Source organism: Hesperophylax consimilis, chromosome 26, assembly GCF_061612785.1.
Source record: "Hesperophylax consimilis isolate HC1 chromosome 26, BYU_Hcon_1.0, whole genome shotgun sequence".
Taxonomy (NCBI): Eukaryota; Metazoa; Arthropoda; class Insecta; order Trichoptera; family Limnephilidae; genus Hesperophylax; species Hesperophylax consimilis.
The window spans coordinates 55196-72322 of NC_142861.1; positions in this window are offsets into that span (position 1 = coordinate 55196).

The window sequence follows — 17127 nt, forward strand, 5'->3', positions numbered from 1 at the left end:
ATTTTTTTTTAAATCAAACTTAATTGAGATTTTGTGAAGGAATTCGATTTGTACCACGATTCCTATCACTATTCAAAAATTTCAGCCCTTTTGGTCCCATAGAGCCTGTGAAAACTGCTTTCAAATTTCGAACCCAAGTCTGAAATTAGACTTTTTCTAAGAATACAACTTTATGAAGTTTTTGTGACTGATTTCAATTTGGAGCCTGATTCTTATCACTGTTCAGAAATTTCAGCCCGTTTTGTCCCATATAGCCTGAAAAAACAGCTTCCAAAGTTCGAACCCAAGTCTGAAATGAACGTCCATAAAAATCACTATTTTTATAAAAATCAAACTTTATGGAGATTTTGTGATTTATTTCGATTTGGAGCATGATTCTCATCACTGTTCCAAAATTTCAGCCAATTTTTTACCATAGAACCCGAAAAAACTGCTTCCCAAGTTCGAACCCAAGTTTGAAATGAACGTCCAAAAAATCATGTTTTTTCTAAAAATCGAACTTTATGGAGATTTTGTGAAGGGATTCGATTTATACCACGATTCTCAACACTTTTCCAAACTTTCAACCTATTTTGTACAATAGAGCCTGAGAAAACTGCTTGAAAATTTCCAACCCAAGTCTGAAATAAGCGTCCATAAAAATAATGATTTTTCTTAGAATCAAACTTTATGGAAATTTTGGGACTGAATTCGATTTGTACCACGATTCTTATCACTATTCAAAAATTTCAGCCCGTTTGGTCTTATATAGCCTGAGAAAACAGCTTGAAAATTTCGAACCCAAGTCTGAAATAATCGTCCATAAAAATCATTTTTTTCTAAGATTCAAACGTAATGGAGATTTTGATACTGATTTGGATTTGGAGCATGATTCTTATCACTGTTCCGAAATTTCAGCCAATTTCGTACTATAGAACCCGAAAAAACTGCTTCCCAAGTTCGAACCCAAGTTTGAAATGAACGTCCAGAAAATCATGTTTTTTCTAAAAATCGAACTTTATGGAGATTTTGTGAAGGGATTCGATTTATACCACGATTCTCAACACTTTTCCAAAATTTCAACCTATTTAGTACAATAGAGCCCTCTGAAATTTGTTTGAAAATTTTGAACGCAAGTCTGAAATTAACGTTCCTAAATATCATAATTTTTTTAAGAATCAAACTTTATGGAGATTTTGTGACAAAATTCGATTTGGACCACGATTGTTATTGCTATTCCAGAATTTCAGCCCGTTTGGTCCCATAGAGCCTGTGAAAACTGCTTCTAAAGTTCGAACCCAAGTCCGGAATAAGCGTCCATGAAAATCATAATTTTTCTAAGAATACAACTTTATGGAGTTTTTGTTACTGATTTGGATTTGGAGCATGATTCTTATCACTGTTCCGAAATTTCAGCCAATTTCGTACTATAGAACCCGAAAAAACTGCTTTCCAAGTTCGAACCCAAGTCCGAAATAAGCGTCCATGAAAATCATAATTTTTCTAAGAATACAACTTTATGGAGTTTTTGTTACTGATTTGAATTTGGAGCATGATTCTTATCACTGTTCCGAAATTTCAGCCAATTTTGTACCATAAGAACCCGAAAAAACTGCTTCCCAAGTTCGAACCTAAGTCTGAAATTAGCGTACATAAAAATAATTATATTTCTAAGAATCAAACTTTATGGAGATTTTGTGACTGATTTGGATTTGGAACATGATTTTTATCACTGTTCCGAAATTTCTGCCCTTTTGGTACCATAGAGCCCGAGAAAACTGCTCCAAAAGTTCGAACCCAAGTCTGTAATGAGCGTCCAGAAAAATCGTGATTTTTCTAAGAATCAAACTAAATGGAGATTTTGTGACTGATTTGGATTTGGAGCATGAAACTAATCACTTTTCCAAAATTTCAGCCAATTTTGTACCTTAGAACCCGAAAAAACTGCTGCCCAAGTTCGAACACAAGTTTGAAATGAACGTCCATAAAAATAATGATTTATCTAAGGATCAAAATTTATGGAGATTTTGTGACTGATTTCAATTTGGAGCCTGATTCTTATCACTGTTCAGAAATTTCAGCCCGTTTTGTCCCATATAGCCTGAAAAAACAGCTTCCAAAGTTCGAACCGAAGTTTGAAATTAACGTCCATAAAAATCACTTTTTTTCTAAGAATCAAACTAAATGGAGATTTTCTGACTGATTTGGATTTGGAGCATGATTCTTATCACTGTTCCAAAATTTCAGCCAATTATGTACCATAGAACCCGAAAAAACTGCTGCCCAAGTTAGAACACAAGTCCGAAATAAGCGTCCATAAAAATCATTATTTTTCTAAGAATAAAACTTAATGGAGATTTTGTGACTGATGTCGATTTGGAGCATGATTCTCATCACTGTTCCGAAATTTCAGCCAATTTTGTACCATAGAACCCGAAAAAACTGCTTCCCAAGTTCGAACCCAAGTTCGAAATGAACGTCCAGAAAACCATGTTTTTTCTAAAAATCGAACTTTATGGAGATTGTGTGAAGGGATTCGATTTATACCACGATTCTCAAAACTTTTCCAAAATTTCATCCTATTAAGTACAATAGAGCCCTCTGAAAACTGCTTGAAAATTTCGAACGCAAGTCTGAAATTAACGTTCCTAAAAATCATTACTTTTTTAAGAATCAAACTTTATGGAGATTTTGGGACTGAACCACGATTGTTATTGCTATTCCAGAATTTCTGCCCGTTTGGTCCCAAAGAACCTGTGAAAACTGCTTCCAAAGTTCGAACCCAAGTCCGAAATGAGCGTCCATGAAAATCATAATTTTTCTAAGAATACAACTTTATGTAGTTTTTGTTACTGATTTGGATTTGGAGCATGATTCTTATCACTGTTCCGAAATTTCAGCCAATTTTGTACCATAAGAACCTGAAAAAACTGCTTCACAAGTTCGAACCTAAGTCTGAAATTAGCGTCTATAAAAATAATTATTTTTCTAAGAATCAAAATTTATGGAGATTTTGTGACTGATTTGGATTTGAAACATGATTTTTATCACTGTTCCGAAATTTCAGCCCTTATGGTACCATAGAGCCCGAGAAAACTGCTCCAAAAGTTCGAACACAAGTCTGAAATGAGCTTCCAGAAAAATCGTGATTTTTCTAAGAATCAAACTTAATGGAGATTTTGTGACTGATTTGGATTTGGAGCATGATTATAATCACGGTTCCAAAATTTCAGCCAATTTTGTACCACAGAACCCGAAAAAACTGCTGCCCAAGTTCGAACACAAGTTTGAAATGAACGTCCATAAAAATAATGATTTATCTAAGGATCAAAATTTATGGAGATTTTGTGACTGATTTCAATTTGGAGCCTGATTCTGATGACTGTTCAGAAATTTCAGCCCGTTTTGTCCCATATAGCCTGAAAAAACTGCTTCCCAAGTTCGAACATAAGTCTGAAATTAGCGTCCATAAAAATAATTATTTTTCTAAGAATCAAACTTTATGGAGATTTTGTGACTGATTTGGATTTCGAACACGATTTTTATCACTGTTCCGAAATTTCAGCCCTTTTGGTACCATAGAGCCCGAGAAAACTGCTCCAAAAGTTCGAACCCAAGTCTGAAATTAGCGTCCAGAAAAATCGTGATTTTTCTAAGAATCAAACTTTTTGGAGATTTTGTGACTGATATGGATTTGGAGCATGATTCTAATCACGGTTCCGAAATTTCAGCCAATTTTGTACCACAGAACCCGAAAAAACTGCTGCCCAAGTTCGAACACAAGTTTGAAATGAACGTCCATAAAAATAATGATTTATCTAAGGATCAAAATTTATGGAGATTTTGTGACTGATTTCAATTTGGAGCCTGATTCTTATCACTGTTCAGAAATTTCAGCCCGTTTTGTCCCATATAGCCTGAAAAAACAGCTTCCAAAGTTCGAACAGAAGTCTGAAATGAACGTCCATAAAAATCACCATTTTTCTAAGAATCAAACTTTATGGAGATTTTGTGATTTATTTCGATTTGGAGCATGACTCTAATCACTGTTCCAAAATTTCAGCCCATTTGGTACCATAAAGCCTGAGAAAACTGCATTCAAATTTCGAACCCAAGTCTGAAATAAGCGTCCATAAAAATCATTATTTTTCTAAGAATCAAACTTGATGGAGATTACGTGACTGATTTGGATTCAGAGCATGATTCTTATCACTGTTCAAAAATTTCGGCCCGTGTGGTTCCATATAACCTGAGAAAATTGCTTGAAAATTTCGAACCCAAGTCTGAAATTAGCGTCCATAAAAAACATTTCTTTCTAAGATTCAAACTTAATGGAGATTTTGTGACTGATTTGGATTTGGAGCATGATTCTTATCACGGTTCCAAAATTTCAGCCAATTTTGTACCTTAGAACCCGAAAAAACTGCTGCCCAAGTTCGAACACAAGTTTGAAATGAACGTCCATAAAAATAATGATTTATCTAAGGATCAAAATTTATGGAGATTTTGTGACTGATTTCAATTTGGAGCCTGATTCTTATCACTGTTCAGAAATTTCAGCCTGTGATGTTTTGGACATCCACAAAAATAAACGATAAATAATAAAATAACGTGCTCTAAAAAATTTTTTGTTTAAACAACGACGGAAGATTTATTGACAGACAGGCCTTGAGTAAACAGATTCCCACGGGAAAGGAGACCGGAGCGACAGTCAGGTTTGGAACTTGAGTGCGTTGACAGCTCCATGAAATCTATACAAATGAGAAGTGTTGTGTGAAATTGCAGTGAATTAGTGGATTCAGATGGTGTTAATAGTATTGTGGAATTTTGAACTAAAGTGAAATATGATTGAACCGGTTTTGTGCGAAGTGAAAGTGGTTGGACTCAGTGAGAAAACAATTAATAATAATGACAATAATAATAATTGGATAATTTGTAGAGCGCCGTTTTGTAAAAACCCACCTCAGGGGCGCCAGGTGTTGTGCAATCGCGATTGTGTTATAAAGTTGTGTTGATTTAAACGTGATTTCGTATACAGTTCGAACTAGATTGCTTGTCTTAAAAACATGAAAATAATAAAAATAATGATCGCGTTTTTAAAACAAAGTGAACATATAAAGGCAGGAAGTGTTTAATCGGGCTAAGTTATTGATTTGGCGAGATGGCATTCTATCCACGGAGACCGAAACCCTTAATAATCAAATAGATTATTAACTGTGGGTTCGAATCCTAACAGATTAGGGAGGTACAATTTTATTTACAGGAATATTTAATTACCCTTTTATAAGCGTAGGGAGGAGGTCGAAAATTAAAGTGATTTAGCTATATAGTGTAACCAGGTAAGCTTCACGCTGAGAATGAGAGGTGCCTAACTGGGTGAGTTTTTATATTATTTATTAAATTCCAGAGGACCCCCTTTAAAAGACGGATACAACTAAGTTTACGACACCTGCCGCCCAAATAATGTTATCATTAAAAGGAATACCCTAGACGGATTGTCAATCAGCTGTGAGTGAGAGACAGGCCAATGACTTTTCATATATAGGCCGAGAGGCGCGGAGTACAGTCAGTCAAAGGGGAAGTTTTGCTAGCGTATGCCGTCCCAAATTGAAAGCGTTCGGATGCAACCAGACGGAACAAAATGAAAACTTTTCTTCTGTTATTTGACTTTTCTAATTTAATACTTTTCATCTATTGTTTGACTTTCTAAGTTACGAATTGGGATGCACGAAAACAAATCTAAAGTCGAAAGAGGGAGATGGTAATCTCCGAAATAAAACTACCAACCGAACAACTTTTCTCAACAGGTATCTTTCGAGAGGTAGGCAGCCTCTTTAAATTAAATGCAAAACATCAAACCAATTATCCGTTTATACCTTACCTGAGAGGATAGGTATTCAGTAGGAGTTACCCATACCTAATACACGAGGATGCTAGTAACCTCATAAAATAAATACTGGAACCAAATATTAAAATACAGACAGTCCTCATCCCAAATTTGGCATATCGAGTAGACCTTACATATATCTCACATGATAATTGGCTGAATGGGTAGGCACACAACCTATCGTTAATAAGCGGGCAAAATGTCGACAAGATCGTCGTGTGTTATATATGTATTGACCTAGAAAGGGATGTAAATCCCCGACGGCGTGGGAGTTACAACGTTTTCTGGAGGTGGCACGTAACTTAGGACCTTGCGTGTCACATTTTCGCGACTAGATTCGTGATAAAGGGATGTTATGGTTTTCCCCTTCTACACTCAGTAAAGTAGTTTATCCTGGAGGTGTTTGAGATTGGGGCAATTCTGAAATTGGTGAAGAGACCTGGTTTTCTTTATTCTGGCGTGAAGGTTGCCGATTTGGAACAAGGGGAGACCCGGCCGGTTGTGATATCCAGACACGCAGATATCGATTGCCTTGTTCGAATTATCATCCATCAGTTTTGTTTGGTAAGCGGAGGAGCCAGTCTTAACTTGAAAAAATTCATTTCCTTTCCTCTCCTTCCCCTCCCAAAATATATACATGGATGGCGCCGACAACTAACACCATGAATTTATCGTATGTATATCACATATATAAAATCTAACACTTTATTATATTCACATTACCCTACGATAGGTAGAATCGAGTAGCTAGGGGGGGGGGTGAGCAGGCGACTTAGAAGATAAGGTTTATAAAATGGTTTTGAAAAACAGCGGTAATGGATTCAACTCACTCTATCTCAAAAGAACCAAGGGATACCACACAAAACATAAATAACTAGGTTTCTAAACCGAGAAACAAAAACCCAACACAACGTTCGGTGAAGCCTTTTTATACTGAACCGTCACGTGAAATGAGTACGTTCAAGGTCGTACGTCACGTAGACAAACTAGGATGTACACACTTGAAGGGGTGTGTAATAAAGAAAAGACGGCAGGGAGGACCTTCCTACCCCGGATATATATATAACCAAAGCCTTATGGAAAAGTTTGAAGTAGAAAGGGCAGATCATTACAAGCCCGTTTTGTCCCATATAGCCTGAAAAAACAGCTTCCAAAGTTCGAACCGAAGTTTGAAATTAACGTCCATAAAAATCACTATTTTTCTAAGAATCAAACTAAATGGAGATTTTCTGACTGATTTGGATTTGGAGCATGATTCTTATCACTGTTCCAAAATTTCAGCCAATTATGTACCATAGAACCCGAAAAAACTGCTGCCCAAGTTAGAACACAAGTCCGAAATAAGCGTCCATAAAAATCATTATTTTTCTAAGAGGAAAACTTAATGGAGATTTTGTGACTGATGTCGATTTGGAGCATGATTCTCATCACTGTTCCGAAATTTCAGCCAATTTTGTACCATAGAACCCGAAAAAACTGCTTCCCAAGTTCGAACCCAAGTTCGAAATGAACGTCCAGAAAACCATGTTTTTTCTAAAAATCGACCTTTATGGAGATTGTGTGAAGGGATTCGATTTATACCACGATTCTCAAAACTTTTCCAAAATTTCATCCTATTAAGTACAATAGAGCCCTCTGAAAACTGCTTGAAAATTTCGAACGCAAGTCTGAAATTAACGTTCCTAAAAATCATTACTTTTTTAAGAATCAAACCTTATGGAGATTTTGGGACTGAACCACGATTGTTATTGCTATTCCAGAATTTCTGCCCGTTTGGTCCCAAAGAACCTGTGAAAACTGCTTCCAAAGTTCGAACCCAAGTCCGAAATGAGCGTCCATGAAAATCATAATTTTTCTAAGAATACAACTTTATGTAGTTTTTGTTACTGATTTGGATTTGGAGCATGATTCTTATCACTGTTCCGAAATTTCAGCCAATTTTGTACCATAAGAACCTGAAAAAACTGCTTCACAAGTTCGAACCTAAGTCTGAAATTAGCGTCTATAAAAATAATTATTTTTCTAAGAATCAAAATTTATGGAGATTTTGTGACTGATTTGGATTTGAAACATGATTTTTATCACTGTTCCGAAATTTCAGCCCTTATGGTACCATAGAGCCCGAGAAAACTGCTCCAAAAGTTCGAACACAAGTCTGAAATGAGCTTCCAGAAAAATCGTGATTTTTCTAAGAATCAAACTTAATGGAGATTTTGTGACTGATTTGGATTTGGAGCATGATTATAATCACGGTTCCAAAATTTCAGCCAATTTTGTACCACAGAACCCGAAAAAACTGCTGCCCAAGTTCGAACACAAGTTTGAAATGAACGTCCATAAAAATAATGATTTATCTAAGGATCAAAATTTATGGAGATTTTGTGACTGATTTCAATTTGGAGCCTGATTCTGATGACTGTTCAGAAATTTCAGCCCGTTTTGTCCCATATAGCCTGAAAAAACTGCTTCCCAAGTTCGAACATAAGTCTGAAATTAGCGTCCATAAAAATAATTATTTTTCTAAGAATCAAACTTTATGGAGATTTTGTGACTGATTTGGATTTCGAACACGATTTTTATCACTGTTCCGAAATTTCAGCCCTTTTGGTACCATAGAGCCCGAGAAAACTGCTCCAAAAGTTCGAACCCAAGTCTGAAATTAGCGTCCAGAAAAATCGTGATTTTTCTAAGAATCAAACTTTTTGGAGATTTTGTGACTGATATGGATTTGGAGCATGATTCTTATCACGGTTCCGAAATTTCAGCCAATTTTGTACCACAGAACCCGAAAAAACTGCTGCCCAAGTTCGAACACAAGTTTGAAATGAACGTCCATAAAAATAATGATTTATCTAAGGATCAAAATTTATGGAGATTTTGTGACTGATTTCAATTTGGAGCCTGATTCTTATCACTGTTCAGAAATTTCAGCCCGTTTTGTCCCATATAGCCTGAAAAAACAGCTTCCAAAGTTCGAACAGAAGTCTGAAATGAACGTCCATAAAAATCACCATTTTTCTAAGAATCAAACTTTATGGAGATTTTGTGATTTATTTCGATTTGGAGCATGACTCTAATCACTGTTCCAAAATTTCAGCCCATTTGGTACCATAAAGCCTGAGAAAACTGCATTCAAATTTCGAACACAAGTCTGAAATAAGCGTCCATAAAAATCATTATTTTTCTATGAATCAAACTTGATGGAGATTACGTGACTGATTTGGATTCAGAGCATGATTCTTATCACTGTTCAAAAATTTCGGCCCGTGTGGTTCCATATAACCTGAGAAAATTGCTTGAAAATTTCGAACCCAAGTCTGAAATTAGCGTCCATAAAAAACATTTCTTTCTAAGATTCAAACTTAATGGAGATTTTGTGACTGATTTGGATTTGGAGCATGATTCTTATCACGGTTCCAAAATTTCAGCCAATTTCGTACCATAGAACCCGAAAAAACTGCTGCCCAAGTTCGAACACAAGTTTGAAATGAACGTCCATAGAAATAATGATTTATCTAAGGATCAAAATTTATGGAGATTTTGTGACTGATTTCAATTTAGAGCCTGATTCTTATCATTGTTCAAAAATTTCAGCCCGTTTTGTCCCATATAGCCTGAAAAAACAGCTTCCAAAGTTCGAACAGAAGTCTGGAATGAACTAACTAACTAACTAACTAACTAACCATCACGCCGTTTCCCCGCAGGGGTAGGCAGAGAGGACGGACCGCCAAACAACTCGGTCTTGGCACACACTCCTTGCCTCATTCACATTCATACATCGTCTCATACATACTCTTCTATTATTCTGACTCTTGACATGGCCCGACTCGAGTATCTGATTCACTTGATCGTGCCATGTCTTCCTCGGGCGTCCCCGACTTCTGCTACCATTCACATTTGCATCATATATCCTCCTTACACTCCTATCTTCGCTCATTCGCTCTACATGCCCAAACCATCTAAGCGTCCCTTTCTTAATCTTACTCATTACGCTTACATCAGCCTTGCACTCTTTGCGGATCTCCACATTCCTCACACGATCAAACATGGTTTTACCACACATACGCCTCAGGGATCTCATTTCAACAGCATTTAATCTACTTTCATTCCATAAAAATCACTATTTTTCTAAGAATCAAACTTTATGGAGATTTTGTGATTTATTTCGATTTGGAGCAGGATTCTCATCACTGTTCCAAAATTTCAGCCCATTTGATACCATAAAGCCTGAGAAAACTGCTTTCAAATTTCGAACCCAAGTCTGAAATTAGCGTCCATAAAAATCATTTTTTTCTAAGATTCAAACTTAATGGAGATTTCGATACTGATTTGGATTTGGAGCATGATTCTTATCACTGTTCCGAAATTTCAGCCAATTTTGTACCATAGAACCCGAAAAATCTGCTTCCCAAGTTCGAACCCAAGTCTGAAATTAGCGTCCATAAAAATAATTATTTTTCTAAGAATCAAACTTTATGGAGATTTTGTGACTGATTTGGATTTCGAACATGATTTTTATCACTGTTCCGAAATTTCAGCCCTTTTGGTACCATAGAGCCCGAGAAAACTGCTCCAAAAGTTCGAACCCAAATCTGAAATCAGCGTCCATAAAAATCATGATTTTTCTAAAAATCCAACGTTATGGAGATTTTGTGAAGGAAATCTTCATGAAGGAAAATTTCAGCCTATTTGGTACCATATAGCCTGAAAAATCTGCTTCCAAAGTCTGAAATAAGCGTCCATAAAAATCATGATTTATCTAAGAATCAAGTCTGAAATGACAGTGCATAAAAATCATGATTTTTCTTAGATTCAAACTTTATGGTAATTTTGGGACTGAATTCGATTTGTACCACCATTCTTTACACTTTTCCAAAATTTCAGCCTATTTCGTACAATAGAGCCTGAAAAAACTGCTTCAAAATTTCGAACCCAAGTCTGAAATTAGCGTCCATAAAAATCATAATTTTTCTAAGAATTATACTTTATGGAAATTTTGGGACTGAATTCGATTTGTACCACGATTCTCATCACTATTTAAAATTTTTTAATCCAAGTTTGAAATGAACGTCCATTAAAATCATGATTAATCTAAGAATCAAAATTTATGGTGATTTTTTGACTGAATTCGATTTGTACCAAGATTCTTAACACTGTTCCTTAATTTCAGCCCATTTGGTACCATAGAGCCCGAAAAAACTCCTTCCCTTGTTGGAACCCAAGTCTGAAATAAGCGTCCATAAAAATCATGATTTTTCTAAAAATCAAACTTTATGGAGATTTTGTGAAGGAATTCGATTTATTACACGATTCTTAACACTTTTTCCGAAATTTTTTTCAGCCTATTTGATACCATAGAGCCTGAGAAAACTGCTTCCCAAGTTTGAACCTTAGTTTGAAATGAACGTCCATAAAAATCATGATTTATCTAAGAATCAAAATTTATGAAGATTTTTTGACTGAATTCGATTTGTTCCAAGATTCCTAAAACTGTTCCAAAATTTCAGCCCATTTGGTACCATAGAGCCCGAAAAAACTGTTTCCCTTGTTCGAACCCAAGTTTGAAATGAACGTCCATAAAAATCATGATTTATCTTAGAATCAAAATTTTTGGAGATTTTTTGACTGAATTCGATTTGTACCAAGATTTCTAACACTGTTCCAAAGTTTCAGCCCATTTGGTACCATAGAGCCCGAAAAAACTGCTTCCCTTGTTCGAACCCAAGTCTGAAATAAGCGTCCATAAAAATCATGATTTTTCTAAAAATCCAACTTTATGGAGATTTTGTGAAGGAATTCGATTTATACCACGATTCTTTACACTTTTCTAAAATTTCAGCCTATCATTACCTATTATACCTATTTGTACCATAGAGCCTGAGAAAACTGCTTCAAAAATTAGAACCCAAGTCTGGAATGGGCGTCCAAAAAAATCATGATTTTAATGAGAATCAAACTTTATGGAAATTTCGGGACTGAATTCGATTTATACAACGATTCTTAACACTTACCAAAATTTCAGCGCATTTTGTACCATAGAGCCTGAGAAAACTTCTTCAAATGTTCGAACCCAAGTCTGAAATGAGCGTTCAGAAAAATCGTGATTTTTCTAAGAATACAACTTTATGGAGATTTAGTGAATGATTTGGATTTGGAGCATGATTCTTATCACTGTCCTGAAATTTCAGCCAATTTTTTCCCATAGAACCCGAAAAAACTGCATCCAAGGTTCGAACACAAGTTTGAAATGAACGTCCATAAAAATCATGATTTTTCTAAATATCGAATTTTATGGAGATTTTGAGAAGGGATTCGATTTATACCACGATTCTCAACACTTTTCCAAAATTTCAACCTATTTGGTAAAATAGAGCCTGAGAAAACTGCTTGAAAATTTCGAACCCAAGTGTGAAATTAGCGTCCACAAAAATCATACTTTTTCATAGAATCAAACTTTATGGAGATTTTGTGACTGAATTCGTTTTGTACCATGAATATTATCACTTAAAAAAATTTCAGCCCGTTTGGTCCCATATAGCCTGAAAAAACAGCTTCCTAAGTTCGAACCCAAGTTTGAAATGAACGTCCATAAAAATCACTATTTTTCTATAAATCAAACTTTATGAAGATTTTGTGACTGATTTCGATTTGGAGCATGATTCTCATCACTGTTCCGAAATTTTAGCCCATTTGGTACCATAGAGCCTGAGAAAACTGCTTCCAAAGTTCGAACCCAAGTCTGAAATAAGCGTGCATAAAAATCATGATTTTTCTAAAATTCCACTTAATGGAGATTTTGTGAAGGAATTCGATTTATGCCACGATTCTTTACACTTTTTCCAAAAATTCGAACCCAAGTCTGAAATAAGCGTCCATAAATATCATGATTTTTCTTAAAATCCGACTTTATGGAGATTTGTGAAGGAATTCGATTTATACAACGATTCTTAACACTTACCAAAATTTCAGCGCATTTTGTACCATAGAGTCAGAGAAAACTTCTTCAAAAGTTCGAACCCAAGTCTGAAATGAGCGTCCAAAAAAATCATGATTTTTTTAAGAATCAAACTTTTTGGAAATTTTGTGACTGAATTCATTATGTACTACGATTCTTATCACTTTTAAAAAGTTTCAGCCCGTTTGGTCCCATATAGCCCGAAAAAACTGTTTCCCTAGTTCGAACCCAAGTCTGAAATTAGCGTCCATAAAAATCATTATATTTTAAGAATCAAACGGAGATTTTGTAAAAATCATTATATTTTAAGAATCAAATGGAGATTTTGTTACTGATTTGGATTTGGAGCATGATTCTTATCACTGTTCCGAAATTTCAGCCAATTTTGTAGCATAGAACCCGAAAAAACTGCTTCCCAAGTTTGAACCCAAGTTTGAAATGAACGTCCATAAAAATCATGATTTATCTAAGAATCAAAATTTATGGAGATTTTGTGACTGAATTCGATTTCTACCAAGATTCGTTACACTTTTCCGAAATTTCGGCCTTTTTGTACCATAGAGCCCGAAAAAACTGCTTCCCAAGTTCGAACCGAAGGCTGAAATTAGCGTCCATAATAATCATTATTTTTCTAAGAATCAAACTTTATGTAGATATTTTGTCTCAATTCGATTTGTACCACGATTCTTATCGCTATTCAAAAATTTCAGCCCATTAAGTACCATGGAGCCCGAAAAAGCTGCTTACCAATTTCGAACCCAAGTCTGGAATAAGCGTCCAAAAAAATCATGATTTTTTTAAGAATCAAACTTAATGGAAATTTCAGGACTGAATTCGATTTGTACCACGATTTTTATCACTATTCAAAAATTTCAGCCCGTTCGGTCCCATATAGCCTGAAAAAACAGCTTCCAAAAATCGAACCCAAGTCTGAAATGAACGACCTTAAAAATCATAATTTTCTAAGAATCAAACTTTATGGAGATTTTGTGACTGATTTCGATTTGGAACATTATTCTCATCACTGTTCCCAAATTTCTGCCCATTTGGTACCATTGAGCCAGAAGCGGTCCCTGCCTTAGTGCATTTGTGCACTGCACTGCCAAACATCGATATACGTTAGAAATGTAAATTCGTATATCCACTCACGAAAAATTCACGCCAGATCATTATTATATTCTTACCAATCAAAGTTTGTACAAGACTCCCGCGCATGCGAAAAATAGTGTAATATATCAACCCGTGCATTTTCGGCTTTGCCCGATACATGCCATGTACCTTCTATAGGCACTGTCTCTAGAGGTCGGAACCGTGAAATGAGCGAGACAGGTAGAGACCCATAACGGCTGTTGATGTGTTAGAGCAGTGGAGATAGAAGCTGGTCGGTGCAATATATATATATCAAAAACCTTAAACATGCGTAAAACGTTTGGAATGCATTAGTTAGGATTGACAGATTTCGAGCTAATTAACAATGTTATAATATTCTAGCGTTACCGGCACGATCTACATATCTGCAAACTTGACAGTATTCATTATTGGCGATTGACGCGACGTTTTAACGGTTTTTACGAGTTTTGCTCTGCAAAAAGCTTTTTAAAAATGAGTGCTAATGAAAACATTACGGTTAACGTTGATTTTATCGAAAGTAACCGAAGTTCATTTAATCCCAACAAACAAGAGATGATTTTGCGAATGCTGACGGAGCAATATCAATTTAACAATTATTTTACAAGTGTAACTTGGTGGAGTATTTTAGTGAAATAGTGAAACTGTTAAAAATAATTTGTACTAATCCGATGACAACTGTCGAGTGCGAAAGGTGTTTTTCTACGTTGAAACGTGTAAAAACATTTCTGAGGAATACTATGTCCCAAGATCGTCTCAATGCTTTATCAATGATGAGCATCGGAAAAAGGTTGATCTCGTCTATACCAGACTTTGATAATCTTGTAATTGAAGAATTTTCTCAAATTAAAGAGCGACGAATGGATTTTCTCTTCAAATGAATTATTTGTACTGGGTATGTAGTTCCCTTTAAATAACTTTATTTTCCTATTTTACATGTTACCATTATTTGTGAAATGCACTGCTGGCAAATTCTGTCACGAGCCGCCTCTGCATAGAGCCTGAAATAACTGCTTCAAAAAAGTTCGAACCCAAGTCTCAAATGGGCGTCCAAAAAAATCGTGATTTTTCAATTTTTCAGCCTATTTGGTGCCATAGAGCCTGAGAAAACTGCTTCAAAAGTTCGAACCCAAGTCTCAAATGAGCGTCCAAAAAAATCGTGATTTTTCTAAAATTAAAATTTTATGTAGATTTTGTGACTGATTTGGATTTGGAGCATGATTCTTATAACTGTTCTGAAATTTAAACCCGTTTGGTCCCATATAGCCTGAAAAAACAGCTTCCAAAGTTCGAACCCAAGTCTGAAATTAGCATCCATAAAAATCATGATATATCTAAGAATCAAAATTTATGGAGAATTTGTGACTGAATTTGATTTGTACCAAGATTCGAAACACTTTTTGATTTTTTGACTGAATTCGATTTGTATCACGATTCTTATCGCTTTTCGAAAATTTCAGCCCGTTTGGTCCCATAGAGCCAGAGAAAACTGCATTAAAAATTCGATTCCAAGTCTGAAATAAGCGTCCTTAAAAATCGTGATTTTTCAAAAAATCCAACTTTATGAAGATTTTGTGGAGGAATTCGATTTATACCACGATTCTTAACTTTTTTCCAAAATTTAAGCTTATTCGTGAACATAGAGCCTGAGAAAACTGCTCCCAAAATTCGAACCTAAGTCTGAAATAAGCAACCATATAAATCATGATTTTTCTAAAAATCAAACTTTATGGAGATTTATTGAAGGAATTCGATTTATACCACGATTCTTAACACTTTTCTAAAATTTCAGCCTATTTGGAACCATATAGCCTGAAAAATCTGCTTCCAAAGTTCGAACCAAAGTCTGAAATAAGCGTCCATAAAAATCATGATTTATCTAAGAATCAAGTCTGAAATGACAGTGCATAAAAATCATGATTTTTCTTAGATTCAAACTTTATGGTAATTTTGGGACTGAATTCGATTTGTACCACGATTCTTTACACTTTTCCAAAATTTCAGCCTATTTCGTACAATAGAGCCTGAAAAAACTGCTTCAAAATTTCGAACCCAAGTCTGAAATTAGCGTCCATAAAAATCATAATTTTTCTCAGAATCAAACTTTATGGAAATTTTGGGACTGAATTCGATTTGTTTCACGATTCTTATCACTATTTAAAAAATTTTAACCCAAGTTTGAAATGAACGTCCATTAAAATCATGATTAATCTAAGAATCAAAATTTATGGTGATTTTTTGACTGAATTCGATTTGTACCAAGATTCCTAACACTGTTCCTTAATTTCAGCCCATTTTGTACCATAGAGCCCGAAAAAACTCCTTCCCTTGTTGGAACCCAAGTCTGAAATAAGCGTCCATAAAAATCATGATTTTTCTAAAAATCAAACTTTATGGAAATTTTGTGAAGGAATTCGATTTATACACGATTCTTAACACTTTGTCCAAAATTTCAGCCTATTTGATACCATAGAGCCTGAAAAAACTGCTTCCCAAGTTTGAACCTAAGTTTGAAATGAACGTCCATTAAAATCATGATTAATCTAAGAATCAAAATTTATGAAATTTTTTTGACTTAATTCGATTTGTTCCAAGATTCCTAACACTGTTCCAAAATTTCAGCCCATTTGGTACCATAGAGCCCGAAAAAACTGCTTCCCTTGTTTGAACCCAAGTTTGAAATGAACGTCCATAAAAATCACGATTTATCTAATAATCAAAATTTATGGAGATTTTCTGACTGAATTCGATTTGTACCACGATTCTTATAGCTATTCCAAAATTTCAGCCCATTTGGTACCATAGAGCCTGAGAAAACCTCTTCAAAAGTTCGAACCCAAGTCTCAAATGGTCGTCCAAAAAAATCGTGATTTTTCTATTTTTCAGCCTATTTGGTGCCATAGAGCCTGAGAAAACTGCTTCAAAAGTTCGAACCCAAGTCTCAAATGAGCGTCCAAAAAAATCGTGATTTTTCTAAAATTAAAATTTTATGTAGATTTTGTGACTGATTTGGATTTGGAGCATGATTCTTATCACTGTTCTGAAATTTAAGCCCGTTTGGTCCCATATAGCCTGAAAAAACAGCTTCCAAAGTTCGAACCCAAGTCTGAAATTAGCATCCATAAAAATCATGATATATCTAAGAATCAAAATTTATGGAGATTTTGTGACTGAATTT